Here is a 17,741-nt window from a genome sequence, read left to right as displayed (position 1 = left end):
CCAAGGGCTCCAGCATGCCTCTCAGTAGGGCAATATTGTAGCTGTGGGGGGTAGCCAGCTTTGAAGAGTTCCCCAGTGTCTCCCTCCTACTGGTGTGTAGTCTCTGCCCCATGAACAGGGCTGGCCTATGAAACCAGGAGGATATTGTGGGGCTGAGGGTGTGTGGCTTCTGGAGCTGAGTCATAAGAGATGAAGATGCTTCCACCTTGCCCCTCTCTCTAGGGAACGCCAGCTGCTATGTTGTGAGGATTGTTAAGTGGCCATGTGGCATGGACCTGAGACCTGCCACAATCAGTGCTGACCAGCCAGCCTGACAAGTGAGCTACCTTTGATGTAGGATATCCAGCTCAGTCCAATGTGTAGATGACGGCAGCCCCAGCCGACAGCTTGGCTGTAGCCTCATGAGAGACTCAGGTCAGAAACACTGAGCTAAATCACTTTTGAATTCCTCACCCACAGATTCCAAGATAATGAGATCATCATTTTATGCCACTGTGTTTTAGGGTAATTTGTTACAGAGCAAAACTAATACAGAGATCGAGGAGCTGGAACATCTTGGATGGTTGCAGCAGGAAACTCTGCAGACTGTCCAGGAGCATGACTGTCAGCTGGGTTTGCTGGGCAGGGAGCAGGTGGTGGTGGTGGTGGTGGTGGTGGTGGAAGTATGTCTGTGTCCATATGTGTATGTGTGTGTGTACAGGTATGTATACAGGTATGTGTGTGTGTGTATGTGCCTGTGTGAATACATATGTAGTGTGTCTATACATATATAAAGAGTCAGGGTCCCAGCAGTTGTTCTCTGGGAGGCTGAAGATTACTGCTGGCAGTAGGCTGTGCTGATTGATGTGCAGACTCTCCTGGATTCATTAGCCATCTCTGCCACCTAAAGTTTGGAGTATCTAGTTATTCAATGCTGGGGAGACTCAGTTTCCCCACCTGTGATGCAGTGATGCATCTACCGTGGGGTTTTTGTAATGATCAAAGATGTTAATGCAGATGATGCTCTGACATGATACCAGACATGAGGCGAGCCACCTACAGTGCTGGCCAAGGTCACTGAGATTCATACTTGGTGTGCAGGCTCTTGTCAGCTGGAGAAGCAATGGAAATCGCCCAGTTTAGCACAAATCTATTTGCTGAAGAGCCAGCTTGCTGAATGACTCAGTCACTAGATTCCTAAAGATACTGAGTTTCAGTTCTTCCTCTACCCCTAACCCTATGATATGAAGAAGAGGGTTTTCCTGTAAACACACTTCATTAATTTATATCAGGACTTATGTTGTGCCACGACACCTGCCCATCTCCTGCATTGTCCTTTCTTTGCCCCTCCCCCCACTGCCCCGATTCTGCGGGCACATCGGTGCTGTGGTGGCTTTCCCATAAGCCCACACTAGTGTTCTCTCTATTTTTATGGAACTATGTCTCTGTCTCTGACAGAGAAATGAGAGTGATGGAATGTGCTGGGTCTAATGTGTTGCAATTATGGCAAATTGACTTATCTTAAGAGCAATAAGGAAGCACTAGCTTAAAGCCAGCTCCTCCAGGTGTCAATGTTGTCATGGCTGCAGCCACATTGGCTAAAGCTTGGCCCTCCCTTTTCCAGTGACTCTCAAAGGGCTTGCATCATTAAGCCTCATGACCCTTTTTGTTATGCCACAGAACTGGTATTAATGATTAATTAATTGGTCTATTTACAGAGCAATTTGACCTTTGCACCATCTTACTGAAATTTGAAGACGCATTTTCAAAAAGGAGATTATTTCATCATTCTTGTACTGCTTCAAATCACCACACCAACTATAGCTCTCTTAGCACCCTAGAATATAGAAATGATAAGGTTATGGCTTCTATCCAAGAGGATCTCCTAATTGAATTGGATGGAGAGACAGAAACATAATTACTATACAACCAGTGTGCCCCACATCCCCTGCTCCAGCCCATGAGAGAAGAACAGATCAATATTAATTTGCTGGGATCCATAACAAAGTACCACAGACTAAGAAGCTTCAACAACAATAATTTATTCTGTCACAATTCTGGAGGCCAGAAGTCCAAAATCAAGGAGTCAGCAAGGTTGGTTCCCTCAGAGGCCTCCCTCCATGGCTTGTAGATAGTCAACTTCTTCTTGTGTATTCACATAGTCTTCCCTCTGTGCATGTCTGTGTCCTGATCTCCTCTTCTTAGAAGGGCACCAGTCATGTTGGATTAGGGCCCATGCTAGTGACTTCATCTAACATTCTTTTCCTTCTTAAAAGCAACATCTCCAACTGTGGTCATGTTTTGAATTGCTGGCAGTTAGGACATCAGCATGAAGATTTGGAGGGGACACAATTCAGCCTGTACCAGGATCTATGGAGAGACTCCATGGACCTGCACATACCTGTCACGGGAGGGCTAGGGGACCTGCACTCATCAACACTGGGTGGAGGGTGGAACTGGATCTTGGGTGCCAGTGAGAAGGACCCAGGTCATCAGGGGCAACTCCCAGTCCTGATAAAAGCATGGACACTACCACAGACCATCAAGGACCCTCTGTAGAACCAGGGCAGGGAGCAGGTGTCACCCGTAAGGCCCACGGCAGAGAGGGGGGTCTGAGGCCCACTTTTCCAGTTCAGAAGTCACACTGCCAAACATTCTGAGCTCATTCTGGGAGGAGCAACGGGTTATGAAGGGTATGATGAAAAAGACTGACGTCAGAAAAGCACATTACCCAAGTAAGACCAAGAAGTTGTTTTATGGTAACAAGAAAATTTCCCTCCCCATTCTCATCCCAGGAAGGGTCTCATGGGAATGATGATGTCATCTGTGAAAAGTTGAAAAGTCACATTTTCTTGGAGCATCTATACATTTTAAAAAGCACTGTCTCTCATGTCTGCATTTGGAACCATAACACAGCTGATTGATTAACAAAGATGAAATGGAAGAATCAGAGAGCTGGAAAGAGTGTCACTGTTGGTGTCCAAGGCTTTAATATTACAGATTTTTCATTAATCCTTCTAGTAGCTCTAAGAGGAAACTGAGGAACAGGGAGGTTAATGACTTCCTCAAGGTGAGAGAGTAGAGAATGTGGAGACCTCCGACCTGTGGCCTCATTCACTATGCTGTGCTGCTTCCAGACAAGCTCATTAGTCCCACTGATGAGATGGAGCCCACAGGCCCACAAAGGGCAGGGATGGCTTTGAGGATAACGTTGGCCCCACTGCTGTATTCTCAGGGCCTACACACTGCTGAGCACACAGTAGACCTTCAGTAAAATATCTTGTGGCTGTTTCAGAAACACATATTGGAAACAGCACATGGACTCCACCAGTACCTCTCATTGTTTTGTCATTTGGGGATTTCCCAACACCTGCTATCCAGAGGTTCATCTGAACTTCAAATATGCCTAGAAGGTCAGCAGGAAGGTTCTTGTCCTGGCCTTTGTTTAGATCCACAAACATTACCTAGGTACCGCTCTGGATCAGGTCCAAATGTGTCCTGTTGGTGGGGAAAAGTGAGAATCTTGATCATAGATCTTCTTTCATCCATTATTCTAGGCAGAGCTGTCCAAGAAACCTTTCTGTAATGATGCAAATGTTCTGTATCTATGTTGTCCAATATAGTTGCCTCCAGCCACATAAGGGTATGGTGCTCTTGAAATGTGGGGAGTGTGGCTGAGGATCTGCATTTCTGATTTTATTGATTTTTTAATAAATTTATATTTAAATGCAACTTGCCACATGTGTCCAAGGATGGTGTACTTCACAGTGCATTGTATTGGCCTTTCATTTTGAAGACTGTTGCTCTTCATTTCTGAGAAATTTTCCTGAACCATTTCTTTCATTTTTTCAATTGTTTGGAAACCCCTATTGATTAGATGATGGAACTCTTGGGTTTTTTTTCTAGTTTCCTTATTTTTCCCCTCCCATTTTTTAGAGTGAATTACTTACATAAAGCTAACCTAGAGAACATGTCTTTATTTAAAATTCTGTGGGGTGCAGAGTGGCTCAATCAGTTAAGCGTCCAACTTCGGCTCAGGTCATGATCTCATGGTTCATGAGTTCGAGCCCCACATCGGGCTCTGTGCTGACAGCTCAGAGCCTGGAGTCTGCTTCAGATTCTGTGTCTCCCTCTCTCTCTGCCCCTCCCCCAGTCATGGTCTGTCTTTCAAATGAATAAACGTTAAAAAAATAAAATTTTGACGTACATTCCTTATTGATTTCTTTACATTAGTATTGATTTCTTTAAAAATATTATTTTCCAATAAAGTGTGTAATTTGTATGATTACTGAGACTGTTGGCAATTTTGATCTCATGTGGAATGCCTCACTCTTTGCTCTTGTCCCGGTTCTACCCAGAAGTCCCAACTGAATTTTATAAAAACACTGTGTTGGGGGGGCGCCTGGGTGGCGCAGTCGGTTAAGCGTCCGACTTCAGCCAGGTCACGATCTCGCGGTCCGTGAGTTCGAGCCCCGCGTCAGGCTCTGGGCTGATGGCTCAGAGCCTGGAGCCTGTTTCCGATTCTGTGTCTCCCTCTCTCTCTGCCCCTCCCCCGTTCATGCTCTGTCTCTCTCTGTGCCAAAAATAAATGTTGAAAAAAAAAATTTTAAACACTGTGTTGGTAAGGAGGGAATGAACTCTCCTTACTCGTTTGTTTTTGTTTTTTGGAGGTTTAACTTTTATTGATCTACAAGGCACTCTGCTTAGGTAACTGTTTAGAGACAAATTCTGTGAACTAGGAGGAAGACAAGAAAGTTCTCATCCTGGTGGATCTTTAGATGGTACAGGAGTGTGGAAAAGTTGTGGTGGTCTTGCTCCCCGACCTGTGTTTACACAGCTGGACAGATACTGCAGGCTCAAATTAGAACCCAGGAATTGAAGTCTTTAACATTTATGACCTCAGTGGCTTCTCAAACATTTGCACATAATTGATAAGAAGGAAAAGAATAAACAGTCCACATCCACCAAACTGCCAACCTTTTAATTATGTTTCACCTAAAACTTGAAGTCAAGTCTCCTCCTCTTGCTAAAAGAAAACACATTGCATAATTGATGTTACTCTATAACTCTTGTCCTCTCTGAGCCTCGAGTTAAACTATTTTAAGAGTTCATATGGAGTGAAAATTTCTAAAGGGCTTGCCAAAGGCCAGATATCTGGCTCAGCAAAGTTACCAGATATATCAAATACCATTACTTTATAGCAGGTGTCTTGATTTATAGCTCAATATTTGTTTGGTTACTGGTTTAGTGTCTCTCTCCCTGTTGCAGTGTCAGGTTCATAAGGCAAGGATTTTGACTGTTTTCTATTTAGGCTTGACTCAGGAACTGAATAAATCTGATGTAGAGCCCACCCAACATCTAATGACAATGGGAGAGGTGACCACCTCCTCCAAAGCCAGGATGTCCAAGACCTGTCACTTTTCTCACCACTCCCACACCAACCATTGGGCTACCAAAACTTAGATACCACCTGGTTACCTGGAGTGTCAATATCAAGTTTGGCCTCACTAAGAATAATGGGAACCTGACACTTAGGAACAGAACTTAACCTTTCTTTCCTTTTTGCACACTTGACATTGAGACTCATGAGATTTGAATGTGATGCACAAATCATTCCAGAGCAACCTCCCACCGCCCCACATAGTGAGCAGTTCACTTGGCCAGTGAAAATCAGGCCCAGCTTTTTGTTGTTGTTGTTGTTGTTGTTGTTGTTGTTTTGCATTTTTTGGAAAGTTCTTTTTATTACTGGCATAACATCAATTTTCTCTTTTCTGACTTTCTTGTAGAAAACCTCTGTAATTTAAATATTACATAATAAGGCTGGAGGGGCCAAGATGGTGGAACAGCATGGAAAGTTTTTTTTAAGTCTCTCATCTCTGAAATGCAGCTAGATCAACACTAAACCATCTTGAACACCTAGAGGATTAACACAAAAATCTGCACAGCCTGAAACACAGAACTCAGCAGGTACACAGTGCAGAGAGGTGAACAGGGGAAAGAGAAGCTGTGGAGGGCAGGGAGCTGTTTTTGCTGGTGGAGAGAGGATGAAGATGGGGGGAGAGTACGGGAAAGCATTTCCCCCACACAACGAAAGCAGCTGGAGAGAAAAGAAAGAGTATGCAAGGGACTGAACATAAAAGGGAGAAAGAAAAAGGAGAAGTTTAAATTCCATTAAAACTCTATAAACAGGGGGAGCACAGAATCTGAAACTCCACAGATCGATACCTGGCAGTGTTCTGGTGAGAAGGGTGAATCCAAGGAGGAGAGAGCAAGGTCCAAGTGGTCCTCATGCCACACAGGAAGAGGTGGTTCCCCTTCTGGGAAGCTGTTGGGCCACCCCACAGGCAAAGGTCCCTGCAGACCCTGGAGAACAATCACATTCATTGGTGCTGGAACAAGGAAGTTAAGGGGAAAGCCTGGTTCCAGATGTATGTTGTAATTTACTATATTCCCTGAAAATCGGCTGTTACATGATTGCGTGAACTTTTTCTAGGGCGGGCTGAAACCCAGCCACTGTCTCTAGGCAGCAGCAGCAGCAGTACAGTCTCACGAATGTTACTGGGGGCAAACTGACATCTGGCCATTGCTTGGTGAGACCTTTCCCCAGAGGGTCAGAACAGATCAAAGCCGCAGTCCCTCAGAAGTGAGGGGTTGGAAAACACAGTCGCATCTGTGATAAAACTCAGGAGGGAAGTGCTACTTGGCAAACTGATGGCTTGGTTGTGGCTAGTGTAAAAGCAGGGAGTGGACTGAAGCCAGAGACAAAGGAGTGGTATGCAATTGCTGGTTGGGAAAGCACAGAGTTCTGATACTAGAGACTGGGTAACTGGGTGACGCCATTTTTACCCCTACCATGCAGGCACATACACTCCTACATGCACCATAACAATCCACCCCAGTAAGCTAAGCATCACCATCTAGTGGAGAATGGAGCCATTACACTAAACCCTACCCAACTGGGCCAACCTCGCTCTTCAGGAACACTACAAATCTCTCTGCCTGTTTAGTTTACAGATTATAAAGTGCTTCATAGTTTGACTTTAAGGGGAAAACTATGTAATTTCAATTGTATTTCAGTCCATTCACTGGCCCATCTATTCAATTTTTTATTTTTCTTTTATTTTCTTATTCTTGAGTACAGAAAGAGAAAATTTTTATTTTTGTTCATTTTTATTAAAAGTGTTTTTTAAATTTTTTCTACTATATTTTTTAACTTTTTGGAAAATTTTCATATTCTATTTTACTTCCATCATTTCATTTTACTCTATTTCATTGTATTCATTTTTTCAAATTTTCAAACATTTTCCTTTTTTTTCTTTTCTTATCTTTCCCTTTTTAACCTAATCTATCAAGCTCCTTTCAGCAACCAGACCAAAACACACCTAGAATCTAGCATCCTTTATTTGATTTTTTGTGTTGTTTTTAATTTTTTAATTTTAATTCTTTTACCTTATTAATTCCTTTTCTTCCTTCAAAATGGCAAAATGAAAGATTTCACACCAAAAGAAAGAACAGGAAGAAATAACAGCAGGGACTTAATCAACAAAGATCCAAGCAAGATATCTGAACCAGAATTTAGAATCACATTAATAAGAATACTAGCTGGGGTTGGGGCACCTGGGTGGCTCAGTCAGTTAAGTGTCTGACTTCGGTTCAGGTCATAATCTCACAGTTCATGGGCTCAACCCCATGTCAGACTCCGCACTAACAGCTCTGAGGCTGGAGCCTGCTTCAGATTCTGTCTCCCTCTCTCTCTGACTCTCCCATACTCATGCTCTATCTCTCTCTGTCTCTCAAAAATGAATAAACGTTAAAAAAATTTTTTAATAAAGGACTCTTCTATTAAAAAAAAGTATACAAGCTGGGGTGGAAAATAGATTAGAATCTCTTCTGCAGAGATAAAAGAAGTAAAAGCTAGTCAGGATGAAATAAAAAATGTTGTAACGGAGCTGCAATCTTGAATGGCTGCCACGGTGGCAAAGATGGATGAAGCAGAGCAGCGAATCAGCGATATAGAGGACAAACTTATGGAGAACAATGAGGCAGAAAAAAAGAGGGAAACTAAAGCAAAAGAGCACGATTTAAAAATTAAAGAAACCAGTGACTCATTAAAGAGGAATAACATCAGAATCATAGGGGTCCCATAAGATGAAGAGAGAGAAAAAGGGGTAGAAGGTTTATGTGAGCAAATCCTTATGGAAAACTTTCATAACCTGGGGAAAGACACAGACATCAAAATCCAGGAAGCACAGAGGACTCCCCTTAGATTCAACAACTGACCATCAACAAGGCATATCATAGTCAAATTCACAAAATACTCAGGCAAGAGAGGAATATGAAAGCAGCAAGAGAAAAAAAAAAAGTCCTTAACCTACAAGGGAAGACAGATTAGGTTCACAGCAGAACTATCCACAGAAACTTGGCAGGCCAGAAAGGAGTGGCAGCATATATTCATATGTGGCACCATATGAATACACTAAATTGGAAAAATATGCAGCCAAGAATTCTCTATCCAGCAAGGCTGTCATTCAAAATAGAAGGAGAAGTAAAAAGTTTCTCAAACAAACAAAACTTAAAAGGAGTTTGTGACCACTAACCCAGCCCTGCAAGACATTTTAAGGGGGACTCTCGGGGGTGGGGGTGGGGAGACAAAACAAAACACAGAGACCAAAAGTGAAAAAGGCTAGAAAGGACCAGAGAACACCACCCAGAATCTCCAACTTCATAGCCAACATAATGACAATAAATTCATATCTCTCAGTAGTCACTCCAAATGTCAATGTATTAAAGGCTCCAATCAAAAGACATAGGGTAACAGAATGGATAACAAAACAAGAGTCATCTATATGCTGTCAACAAGATACGCATTTTCAACCTAAAGACACCTTCAGATTGAAAGTATAGGGATGGAGATACATCTATCATGCTAACACTCACCAAAAGAAAGCCTGAGTAGCCATACTTACATCAGACAATCTAGACTTTAAAATAAAGATTGTAACAAGAGATGAAGAAAGGCATTACATCATAATTTAGGGGTCTATCCACCAAGAAGATCTAACAAGTGTAAACATTTATGCTCCAAATGTGAAAACGCCCAAATATGTAACTCAATTAATCACAAACATAAAGAAACTCATTGATAATAATACTATAATAGTAGGGGACTTCAACACTCAACTTACAGCAATGGACAGATCATCAAAACAGAAAATCAACAAGGAAACAGTGGCTTTGAATGACACACTAGACCGGATGGACTTAACAGATATATTCAGAACATTTCATCCTAAAGCAGCAGAATACACACTATTCTCCAGTGCACATGGAACGTTCTCCACAATAGGTCACATGATGGGACACAAAGCAGCCTTCAACAAGTACAAAATGATGGAGATTTTACCATGAGTATTTTCAGACCACAACGCTATGAAACTCGAAATCAACCACCAGAAAAAAATGTGGAAAAATAACAAATACTTGGAGACTAAAGAACATCCTGCTAAAGAATGAATGGGCTACCCAAGAAGTTAAAAAGGAAATTAAAAAGTACATGAAAGCCAATGAAAATGATAACACTGCTGCGCAAAACCTCTGGGATTCAGCAAAGGTATATAGGAAAGTATAGCAAAGATAAGAGGAAAGTATATAGCAATCCAGGCCTTCCTAAAGAAGGAAAAAAGGTCTCAGATACACAACCTGACCTTACACCTTAAACAGCTGGAAAAAGAACAGCAAATAAAACCCCAAACCAGCAGAAGAATGGAAATAATAAAGATTAGAGCAGAAATCAGTGCTATCGAAACCAAAACAAAAAACAAAATAGAACAAGACAAAAAACAAAAAAAACAAAAACCTCATAGAACAGATAAATGAAACCAGAAGCTTGTTCTTTGAAAGAATTAACAAAATTGATAAACTGCTACCAGTTTGATCAAAAAGAAAAAGAAAAGGACCCAAATAAATAAAATCAAGAATGAAAGATGAGAGATCACAACCAGCACAGCAGAAATACAAACAATAATATTATGAACAATTATACACCAATAAAATGGTCAACCTGGAAGAAATGGAAAAATTCCTAGAAACATATAAACTACCAAAACTAAAACAGAAGGAAATAGAAATTTTGAACAGACCCATAACCAGTAAATAAATCAAACTAGTGAGAGGGAAGATGGAGGCGTAGGAGGACGCTGGGCTCACCACGTCCTGCTGATCACTTAGATTCCACCTACACCAGCCTAAATAACCCAGAAACCCACCAGAAGACTAGCAGAACGGAGTCTCCGGAGCCAAGCACAGACGAGAGGCCCACGGAAGAGGGTAGGAAGGGCGGTGAAGCCGTGCGCACTACACGGAATGGCTGGAGGGAGCCGGGGCGGAGGGGCAGCCTGCCAGCCAAGCAGAGCCCCCTAGTCTGCCTCGCAAAAGCAGAGGGGCTGGATAGAGTGTGTTCAGACAGCAAGCGGGACTTAACATCTGGGAGGTTATAAGTTAATAGCTCTGCTCGGAGAGCGGGAAGGCTGGAGGACAACGGGAGGGAGAGTTGCTGAGCCCCGGGACAACAGAGCTCAGTTTGGAGGGGAACAAAGGCGCTCGCCAGTGCCATCTCCCTCGCCCATCCCCCAGCCAAAATCCCAAAGGGAACCGGTTCCTGCCAGGAAACTTGCTTGCACCGCGCAAACACCCAATGCTGTGCTTCTGTGGAGCCACCCCTCCGGCGGCGGGTCTGACTCCCTCCCGCTGCCACAAGGCCCCTCCTGAAGCGGATCACCAAAGGAGAAGGGAGCTAAGCCTGCCCCTCCCACCCCCATGCACCTTGCCTATCCACCCCAGCTAATACGCCAGATCCCCAGCACCACAAGCCTGGCAGTGTGCAAGTAGCCCAGATGGGCCACGCCACCCCACAGTGAATCCCGCCCCTAGGAGAGGGGAAGAGAAGGTACACACCAGTCTGACTGTGGCCCCAGCAGTGGCAGGGGCAGACATCAGGTCTGACTGTGGCCCAGCCCACCAACTCCAGTTATTCAAGACAGCACAGGGGAAGTGCCCTGCAGGTCCTCACCACTCCAGGGACTATCCAAAATGACCAAACGGAAGAATTCCCCTCAAAAGAATCTCCAGGAAATAACAACAGCTAACGAACTGATCAAAAAGGATTTTAACAATATAACAGAAAGTGAATTTAGAATAATAGTCATAAAATTAATCACTGGGCTTGAAAACAGTATAGAGGACAGCAAAGAATCTATTGCTACAGAGATCAAGGGACTAAGGAATAGTCAGGAGGAGCTAAAAAAAACTCTATAAACGAGCTGCAAAATAAAATGGAAACGACCACAGCTCGGATTGAAGAGGCAGACAGAGAATAGGTGAACTACAAGATAAAATTATGGAAAAAGAGGAAGCTGAGGAAAAGAGAGATAAAAAAAAACCCAGGAGTATGAGGAGAAAATTAGAGAACTAAGTGATGCACTAAAGAGAAATAATATACGCAAAATTGGTATCCCAGAGGAGGAAGAGAGAGGGAAAGGGGCTGAAGGTGTACTTAAAGAAGTAATAGCTCAGAACTTCCCTGAACTGGGGAAGGAAAAAGGCATTGAAATCCAAGAGGCACAGAGAACTCCCTTCAGACGTAACTTGAATCGATCTTCTGCACAACATATCATAGTGAAACTGGCAAAATACAAGGGTAAAGAGAAAATTCTGAAAGCAGCGAGGGATAAACGTGCCCTCACATATAAAGGGAGACCTATAAGACTCGTGACTGATCTCTCTTCTGAAACTTGGCAGGCCAGAAAGGAAGGGCAGGAGATCTTCAATGTGATGAACAGAAAAAAATATGCAGCCGAGAATCCTTTATCCAGCAAGTCTGTCATTTAGAATAGAAGGAGAGATAAAGGTCTTCCCAAACAAACAAAAACTGAAGGAATTCGTCACCACTAAACCACCCCTACAAGAGATCCTAAGAGGGATACTGTGAGGCAAAGTACCAGAGACATCACTACAGGCATAAAACATACAGACATCACAATGACTCTAAACCCATATCTTTCTATAATAACGCTGAATGTAAATGGACGAAATGTGCCAACCAAAAGACATAGGGTATCAGAATGGATAAAAAAAACAAGACCCATCTATTTGCTGTCTACAAGAGACTCATTTTAGACCTGAGGACACCTTTAGATTGAGAGTAAGGGGATGGAGAACTATTTATCATGCTACTGGAAGCCAAAAGAAAGCTGGAGTAGCCATACTTATATCAGACAAACTAGACTTTAAATTAAAGGCTGTAACAAGAGGCGAAGAAGGACATTATATAATAATTACAGGGTCTATCCATCAGGAAGAGCTAACAATTATAAATGTATACGTGCCGTATACAGGAGCCCTCAAATATATAAAACAATTACTCATAAACATAAGCAACCTTATTGATAAGAATGTGGTAATTGCAGGGGACTTTAACACTGCACTTACAGAAATGGATAGATCATCTAGACACACGGTCAATAAAGAAACAAGGGCCCTGAATGATACATTGGATCAGATGGACTTGACAGATATATTTAGAACTCTGCACCCCAAAGCAACAGAATATACTTTCTTCTCGAGTGCACATGGAACATTCTCCAAGATAGATCATATACTGGGTCACAAAACAGCCCTTCATAAGTATACAAGAATTGAAATCATACCATGCATACTTTCAGACCACAATGCTATGAAGCTTGAAATCAACCACAGGAAAAAGTCTGGAAAACCTCCAAAAGCATGGAGGTTAAAGAACACCCTACTAAAGAATGAGTGGGTTAACCAGGCAATTAGAGAAGAAATTAAAAAATATATGGAAACAAACGAAAATGAAAATACAACAATACAAACTCTTTGGGATGCAGTGAAGGCAGTCCTGAGAGGAAAATACATTGCAATCCAGGCCTATCTCAAGAAACAAGAAAAATCCCAAATACAAAATCTAACAGCACACCTAAAGGAAATAGAAGCAGAACAGCAAATACAGCCTAAACGCAGCAGAAGAAGAGAAATAATAAAGATCAGAGCAGAAATAAACAATATAGAATCTAAAAAAAATGGTAGAGCAGATCAACGAAACCAAGAGTTGGTTTTTTGAAAAAAATAAACAAAATTGATAAACCTCTAGCCAGGCTTCTCAAAAAGAAAAGGGAGATGACCCAAATAGATAAAATGATGAATGAGAATGGAATTATTACAACCAATCTCAAAGAAATACAAGCAATTATCAGGGAATACTATGAAAAATTGTATGCCAACAAACTGGACAACCTGGAAGAAATGGACAAATTCCTAAGCACCCACACCCTTCCAAAACTCAATCAGGAGGAAATAGAAAGCTTGAACAGACCCATAACCAGCGAAGAAATTGAATCGGTTATCAAAAATCTCCCAACAAATAAGAGTCCAGGACCAGATGGCTTCCCAGGGAAGTTCTACCAGACGTTTAAAGCAGAGATAATACCTATCCTTCTCAAGCTATTCCAAGAAATAGAAAGGGAAGGAAAACTTCCAGACTCATTCTATGAAGCCAGTATTACTTTGATTCCTAAACCAGATAGAGACTCAGTAAAAAAAGAGAACTACAGGCCAATATCCCTGATGAATATGGATGCAAAAATTCTCAATAAGATACTAGCAAATCGAATTCAACAGCATATACAAAGAATTATTCACCATGATCAAGTGGGATTCATTTCTGGGATTCAGGGCTGGTTCAACATTCGCAAATCAATCAACGTGATACATCACATTAATAAAAGAAAAGATAAGAACCATATGATCCTGTCAATCAATGCAGAAAAGGCATTTGACAAAATTCAGCACCCTTTCTTAATAAAAACCCTTGAGAAAGTCGGGATAGAAGGAACATACTTAAAGATCATAAAAGCCATTTACGAAAAGCCCACAGCTAACATCATCCTCAATGGGGAAAAACTGAGAGATTTTCCCCTGAGATCAGGAACACGACAGGGATGTCCACTCTCACCGCTGTTGTTTAACATAGTGTTGGAAGTTCTAGCATCAGCAATCAGACAACAAAAGGAAATCAAAGGCACCAAAATTGGCAAAGATGAAGTCAAGCTTTCACTTTTTGCAGATGACATGATACTATACATGGAAAATCCAATAGACTCCACCAAAAGTCTGCTAGAACTGATACATGAATTCAGCAAAGTTGCAGGATACAAAATCAATGTACAGAAATCAGTTGCATTCTTATACACTAATAATGAAGCAACAGAAAGACAAATAAAGAAACTGATCCCATTCACAATTGCACCAAGAAGCATAAAATACCTAAGGATAAATAACCAAAGATGTAAAAGATCTGTATGCTGAAAACTATAGAAAGCTTATGAAGGAAATTAAAGATATAAAGAAATGGAAAAACATTCCCTGCTCATGGGTTGGAAGAATAAATATTGTCAAAATGTCAATACTACCCAAAGCTATCTACACATTCAATGCAATCCCAATCAAAATTGCACCAGCATTCTTCTCGAAGCCGGAACAAGCAATCCTAAAATTCATATGGAACCACAAAAGGCCCCGAATAGCTAAAGTAATTTTGAAGAAGAAGACCAAAGCAGGAGGCATCACAATCCCAGACTTTAGCCTCTATTAAAAAGCTGTAATCATCAAAACAGCATGGTATTGGCACAAAAACAGACACATAGACCAATGGAATAGAATAGAAACCCCAGAACTAGACCCACAAACGTATGACCAACTCATCTTTGACAAAGCAGGAAAGAACATCCAATGGAAAAAAAGTCTCTTTAACAAATGGTGCTGCGAGAACTGGACAGCAACATGCAGAAGGTTGAAACTAGACCACTTTCTCACACCATTCACAAAAATAAACTCAAAATGGATAAAGGACCTGAATGTGAGACAGGAAACCATCAAAACCCTAGAGGAGAAAGCAGGAAAAGACCTCTCTGACCTCAGCCATAGCAATCTCTTACCCGACGCATCCCCAAAGGCAAGGGAATTAAAAGCAAAAGTGAATTACTGGGACCTTATGAAGATAAAAAGCTTCTGCACAGCAAAGGAAACAACCAACAAAACTAAAAGGCAACCAACGGAATGGAAAAAGATATTTGCAAGTGACATATCGGACAAAGGGCTAGTATCCAAAATCTATAAAGAGCTCACCAAACTCCACACCCAAAAAACAAATAACCCAGTGAAGAAATGGGCAGAAAACATGAAAAGACACTTCTCTAAAGAAGACATCCGGATGGCCAACAGGCACATGAAAAGATGTTCAACGTCGCTCCTTATCAGGGAAATACAAATCAAAACCACACTCAGATATCACCTCACGCCAGTCAGAGTGGCCAAAATGAACAAATCAGGAGACTATAGATGCTGGCGAGGATGTGGAGAAACGGGAACCCTCTTGTACCGTTGGTGGGAATGCAAATTGGTGCAGCCGCTCTGGAAAGCAGTGTGGAGGTTCCTCAGAAAATTAAAAATAGACCTACTCTATGACCCAGCAATAGCACTGCTAGGAATTTATCCAAGGGATACAGGAGTGCTGATGCATAGGGGCACTTGTACCCCAATGTTTATAGCAGCACGCTCAACAATAGCCAAATTGTGGAAAGAGCTTAAATGTCCATCAACTGATGAATGGATAAAGAAATTGTGGTTTATATACACAATGGAATACTACGTGGCAACGAGAAAGAATGAAATATGGCCTTTTGTAGCAACGTGGATGGAACTGGAGAGTGTGATGCTAAGTGAAATAAGCCATACAGAGAAAGACAGATACCATATGGTTTCACTCTTATGTGGATCTTGAGAAACTTAACAGAAACCCATGGGGGAGGGGAAGGAAAAAAAAAAAAAGAGGTTAGAGTGGGAGAGAGCCAAAGCATAAGAGACTGTTGAAAACTGAGAACAAACTGAGGGTTGATGGGGGGTGGGAGGGAGGGGAGGGTGGGTGATGGGTATTGAGGAGGGCACCTTTTGGGATGAGCACTGGGTGTTGTATGGAAACCAATTTGACAATAAATTTCATATATTGAAAAAATAAAATTAAAAAAAATTTAAAAAAAAAGAAATTGTGGTTTATATACACAATGGAATACCACGTGGCAATGAGAAAGAATGAAATATGGCCCTTTGTAGCAACGTGGATGGAACTGGAGAGTGTGATGCTAACTGAAATAAGCCATACAGAGAAAGACAGATACCATATGTTTTCACTCTTATGTGGGTCCTGAGAAACTTAACAGAAACCCATGGGGGAGGGGAAGGGAAAAAAAAAGAGGTTAGAGTGGGAGAGAGCCAAACCATAGGAGACTCTTAAAAACTGAGAAGAAACTGAGGGTTGATGTGGGGTGGGAGGGAGGGGAGGGTGGGTGATGGGTATTGAGGAGGGCACCTTTTGGGATGAGCACTGAGTGTTGTATGGAAACCAATTTGACAATAAATTTCATATAGTGGAAAAAAAAAGGGGGGGAATAATCAAACTGGTAATCAAAACTCTCCCCAAAAACAGAGTCCAGGGCCAAATGGCTTTCTATGGGAATTCTACCAAACATTTATTTATTTATTTTTAACTTGTTTTATTTTTTATTTTTTAAATTTACATCCAAATTGGTTAGCATATAGTGCAACAATGATTTCAGGAGTAGATTCCTTAGTGTCCCTTACCCATTTAGCCTATCCCCCCTCCCACACCCCCCTCCATTAACCCTCAGTTTGTTCTCCATATTTATGAGTCTCTTCTGTTTTGTCCCCCTCCCTGTTTTTATATTATTTTTTCCCTTCCCTTATGTTCATCTGTTTTGTCTCTTAAAGTTCTCATATGAGTGATGTCATATGATATTTGTCTTTCTCTAACTGACTAATTTCATTTAGCATAATACCCTCCATTTCCATCCACGTAGTTGCAAATGGCAAGATTTCATTCTTTTTGATTGCCGAGTAATACTCCGTTGTGTATATATACCACATCTTCTTTACCCATTCATCCATCGGTGGACATTTGGGCTCTTTCCATACTTTGGCTATTGTTGATAGTGCTGCTATAAACATGGGGGTGCATGTGTTCCTTCGAATCAACACACCTGTATCCCTTGGATAAAAGCCTAGTAGTGCAATTGCTGGGTTGTTGGGTAGTTCTACTTTCAGTTTTTGATGAACCTCCATACTGTTTTCCAGAGTGGCTGTACCAGCTTGCATTCCCATCTACCAAACATGTAAAGAAGAGTTGACATGTATTATCTTGAAGCTGATTCAAAAAATATAAGTGGAAGGAAAACTTCCAAACTCTTTCTATGAAGCCAGCATTACCATGATTTCAAAACTAGACAAAGACCCCACTAAAAAGGAGAACTACAGACCAATTTCCCTGATGAACATGGATGCAAAAATCCTCAACAAGTTACTAGCCAAGTGGATCCAACAATATATTAACAGACTTATTCAGCACGACCAAATGGGATTTATACCTGGGATGCAGGGCTGGCTCAATATCCACAAAACAATCAATGTGATTAATCATATCAATAAAAGAAAGGAGAAGAACCACATGATCCTCTCAACAGATGCAGAGAAAGCACTTGACAAAATATAGCAACTTTCTTGATAAAACCCTCAGAAAGTAAGGATGGAAGGATCATACCTCAAGATCATAAAAGCCGTATATGAAAGACCCACCTCTAATATCATCCTCAATGGGGAAAAACTGAGAGCTTTCC

The 17,741-nt window shown here is 41.6% G+C and overlaps 1 pseudogene; it reads left to right on the top strand.

Annotated features, from left to right (window-relative positions):
• Window positions 1-363: 363 nt before the first annotated feature.
• LOC115503915 overlaps window positions 364-17,741 on the top strand; it is a 36,025-nt pseudogene continuing 18,647 nt past the window's right edge.

The sequence above is a fragment of the Lynx canadensis genome, chromosome E3 (assembly GCF_007474595.2).
Source record: "Lynx canadensis isolate LIC74 chromosome E3, mLynCan4.pri.v2, whole genome shotgun sequence".
In the NCBI taxonomy this organism is placed as follows: domain Eukaryota; kingdom Metazoa; phylum Chordata; class Mammalia; order Carnivora; family Felidae; genus Lynx; species Lynx canadensis.
The sequence above is the reverse complement of the archived record's forward strand: the minus strand, read 5'-3'. Positions and strand labels throughout refer to the sequence as shown.